Below are 4,817 nucleotides of genomic sequence, written 5' to 3'. Positions count from 1 at the left end.
CTCCTGACTCCAGGGCAGGTGCTCTATTCACTTTGCCACCTAGCTGCCCCTTTTTCTTTTTTTTTTAAGGGTCATCAGTCAGTCAGTATACCTTTATTTTTTTTTATCAAATGCTTTACTAACTTCTAGTTTATAACATTCATTTCCACAAGATTTTGAGTTACAAATTTTCTCCCTGTTTTTCCCCCAACCCACCACCCCAAAATAACGATCCCACTGGATATCCCCTCCTCCAATCTGCTCTCTCCCATATCTTCTCCCATACCCCCTCTGACTTTCCAGTAGGGCATGGTGGATCTCTATGCCCCAGTGCCTATATATCTTATTTCCCAGTTGCATGTAAAATAATATTAATAATAGTATATATACATGTATATATTTAAACATTTGACTTTAAAGTTTTGAATTCCAGATTCATTCCCTTCCTCCCTTGTCACCCACCCTTACTGGGAAGATAAGCAATTCAATATAGGTTGTACATGTGTAGCTTATGCAAAACATTTCCATAGTGGATTTATTGACTGACTGTATTTCCCTCCCTCCTATCCCACCTCCCACTTGTTCTATTCTCTACTTTGATCCTGTCCTTTTTCAAAAGTGGGTGCTCCCAACTTCCCTCCCCCCAACCTGCCCTCCCTTCCATCATCCCCCCTCTCATCCCCTTCCCCCCTACTCTTCTGTTGGGTGAGATACTCTATTTAGTGTGTATGTCATTCCCTCCCTAAGCCAAATTCAGTGAGAGTAAGGCTCACCCATTCCCTTTTGCCTTCCTGTTCTTCCCCTCCATTGTAACCATTTTCCCTTGTCTCTTCTATATGAGATAGTTTACCCCATTCTGTCTCTCCCCATCTCTCACCTCTTAATTTCACCTTCCTATTAAATTGGTCCTGTGCCCTCTATCTATGTATACCTGTACACATACATACACACATTCCCTATGTATTCATATGCCCATATGCCCTCCTATATAGACATATATTTCTATTCCCTTCAACTATTCTCATACTGAGAAAAGTTTCATAAGTGACAATTATCATTTTTACATGTAGGGATGTAAATAGTTCAACTTCGGTAAGTTCCTTATGATTTCTTTTCCCTGTTTACCTTCTCATGCTTCTCTTGCTTCTTGTATCTGAATGTCAAATTTTCTATTCAACTCTGGTTTTTTCATCAAGAATGCTTCAAAATCCTCTATTACACTGAATGACCATATTTTCCCCTGAAACATGATACTCAGTTTTGCTGGGTAGGTGATTCTTGGTTTTAATCCCAGGTCCTTTGCCCTCCGGAATATCATATTCCAAGCCCTTTGATCCCTCAGTGTAGAAGCTGCCAGATCCTGTATTATCCTGATTGTGTTTCCACAATATTCAAATTGTTTCTTCCTGGCTGCTTGTTATATTTTCTTCTTGATCTGGGAATTCTGGAACCTGGCTTTAATATTCCTAGGAGTTTTCTTTTTGGTATCTTTTTTGGGAGGTGATCGGTGGATTCTTTCAACCTCTATTTTGCCCTCTTGTTCTAAAACATCAGGGCAATTTTCCTTGAGAATTTCTTGAAGGATGGTTTCTAGGTTCTTTTTTTGATCATGGCTTTCAGGTATTCCAATAATTTTAACATTATCTCTCCTGGATCTATTTTCCAGATCAGTGGTTTTTCCAATGAGATATTTCACATTGCCTTCTATTTTTTCATTTGTTTGGATCTGTTTAATTGTATCTTGATTTCTCATAAAGTCACTAGATTCATTTGCTCCAATCTAATTCTGAAGGAATGATTCTCTTCAGTGAGCTTTTGAGATTCTTTTTCCACTTTGCAAATTTGTCTTTTTAAGGCATTCTTCTCCTCATTGCCTTTTTGAGCCTCTTTTGCCATTTGAGTTAGTCTATATTTTAAGGTTTTATTTTCTTCAGTCAGGTTGTTGACTCTCATTTCATAATTTTTTTGCATCATTCTCATTTCTCTTCCCAATTTTTCCTCTGCCTCCCTTACTTGGTTTTCAAAATCCTTCTCAAGGTCCTCTATGGCCTGTAACCAGTTCGTATTTTTCTTGGAAGCTTTTGGTGTAGGAGTTCTGACTTTGTTGTCTTCCTCCTGTTCCATGCTTTGATCCTTTTTGTCCCCAAAATAGGAATGTAAAGTTGGATTGCTCTGCTTGGTTTTCTTCCTTTGCCTGCTCATGTTGCCACTCAATTACTTGACTTTTGAGCTTTTTGCCACAGTAGGACTCTGCCACCAGACAGGGGAGCTTTGTTCCAAATGCTGGGGTTTTCTCAGTGGCCAAAGTTATTAGTTGTGTGCCCTCTCTGAAGCCTCCACACGGTCTGGCAAGCTGGTCACACACCCTAGGACCTCCACCCTCTCTCTCACTTTGTCCTTAGCATCTATGGGTTGATAATTCTGAAAACCACCACAGCTGCTGGTGATATGAAGTCCCTCTAGCCAGTGGCTAGTCAGGTTGCCCTGGGGCTAAGACCTCAGGCTTGCCCGGGGCTGGGCTCTGCTCCCAGAACACTGTGCTGGCCCCTTCCTGCCTGCCTGCCGGGCTGTCCTCAGTGGGAGGTTAGTTTCTCTGTGTCATTTTGTGGGTTCTGCAGCTCCAAAGCTTGTTCAGAGTCACCTTTTACATGATTTGGAGGAGGTGGGAGCCAAGCCCCGAGAAGTCCTGTTTCTACTCCACCATCTTGACTCCGCCCCCTTCAGTATACCTTTATTAAGTTTCTACTACATGCCAGGCTTTATGGGTGTAAAGAAAGACAGAAAACCATGCCCACTTTCAAGGAGCTCACAGTCTAAAGGGGGAGAGACAACATGAAAATAACTGTTTTCTTTTTAAAAAATTTTATTTTTAATTAATTTATTTTTAGTTTTCAACATTCACTTCCATAAGATTTGGGGTTCTAAATTTTCTTCCCTTCCCTCCCCTCCCCCCTCCCTAAGACAGCATGCAGTCTGATATAGGTTCTATATATACATTCATATTAAACATATTTTCACCTTAGTCATAACATGCCTTCTATTATGAGTACTGGTGTATCTTCAAGGCAAAAAGATCACTCACCATCTTGTGTGATCTTGTCTCCAATTTGCCAACCTTGAGTAGAGTCTGAAAAACTATCTGAGGGGCAGCTAGGTGGCACAGTGAATAGAGTACTGGCCCTGGAGTCAGGAGGACCTGAGTTCAAATCCAGCCTCAGATACTTAACATTTACTAGCTGTGTGACCTTGAGCAAGTCATTTAACCCCAACTGCCCTGCCTTCCCCACTCCAAAAAAGATCCAAAAACAAAAACAAAAAAACCATCTGAAATTTCCAGGGTAAAAGTCTGGCAACATATTAGTCGGAAGTCATTTTTGCCACAGATATGAACATCCTTTCTTTTTAACCAACAATTTTATACTGCTCCCCACTCCCAAAAGACAAGCAACAGCTTTAGTTGGCATTATTTTTCACCATCTTGGGGGCTGCCAAGCAAGTCACCTGGCCTAAAAGACTGACGAAATGGGAGAAAACCTATTTCTAGAGGGGCACTGTCAGTCTCTAAGATCTAGGACAAGGAAGTAAACAGGAAGTGCTGAGATGGCTGGGCGTACTCCAGGCTAGGCTAGGGAAACAAAAATCAGTGTTTACTGACTGGAGAAGTGCACAGTTGGTCCTGAAAGCACTGCTATTTTCGAGTTTCTAAAAAAGGTAGGACAAATAACACAACTTCCCAAAACCCATCATTAAAACACTATTTAAAAAAAAAGTTTGGATGAGGGTCCTTTAAAAAAACATGCATGTCTCTGCAGAAAGGCATTTCTAGAAGGTCTGACTTCCGCTGAGCTGGTCTTTCCTCTAGGTTACTCATGGTTGGCACATAGACTGGGAATGTGCCCTCAAATCATGGGATGTTGGACCTTTTGGGGCAAGCCCCCACTTTTGAGAGAGGGAGAGTGACTTGCCCCAGAGGTCAAGAGAGAGAACAGAGCCAATGTCACTGTCAGGGAGAGGGGAGATTGGTAGGACTTCCCCAGGGCTGGAACTGGTCAGCCTTGTGATGAAGAAGGTGGTCCTCTGAATCCAGAGCCTCCTTCTGGTACCAGAGGGCATCCCCAGTGCTAAAGGCTCTAAAGATCCCAGTGTAAAAGCTATATCAAACCTAAGGGAAACATCTCGAGGACCCCAGCCAAAATGCCTCCCAGGACCTATAAATTACCTCTTTGCCATATGCATTTTCTAAGCTTGAGCCCACTCCCCTTCACTTTGTATGTGTCAGTAAATGTGTCAGAATTTTTTGGGTGGTAGAGTAAAAAACAATTGTTTTTACTATGCTACTTTAGCAAATATCCCTTTTTGAAAGGTAATTAAGCCCAGATGACTAACTGATATTAGTTGATAATCATGGGGATGGGGGAGGAGTACATCAATGGGAGTGCATGAGCATTAGAAAGACAACCCCCAACTCCTCAGGTTGGGAAACCAATTCAAAAGAGTGAGTGTGAGTTGGAATATATTAGACTCTAGAGTTTATTTGTGATACACAGTCAACAAGGGATTGCCCTGAGAAGGCCAAAGCAAGGGGAGATATGGGAAGAATACAGAAGGCATAGGATGGAAGTCTACATAAGTGCTCCCACAGGTGAAATATGGAGGAAGAAAAGAAGCCAGCGAAATAGATTTGGTCAGAAAGAAGTTAGAGGGGGGAAAGAGAGAGAGAGAGAGAGAGAGAGAGAGAGAGAGAGAGAGAGAGAGAGAGAGAGAGAGAGAGAGAGAGAGAGAGAGAGAGAGAGAGAGAGAGAGAGAGAGAGAGAGAGAGAGAGAGAGAGAGAGAGAGA

The sequence above is a fragment of the Petaurus breviceps genome, unplaced genomic scaffold (assembly GCF_028583685.1).
Source record: "Petaurus breviceps papuanus isolate PSGF00001 unplaced genomic scaffold, PetGlider_PUasm1.0 90701, whole genome shotgun sequence".
Taxonomy (NCBI): Eukaryota; Metazoa; Chordata; class Mammalia; order Diprotodontia; family Petauridae; genus Petaurus; species Petaurus breviceps.
The sequence above is the reverse complement of the archived record's forward strand: the minus strand, read 5'-3'. Positions refer to the sequence as shown.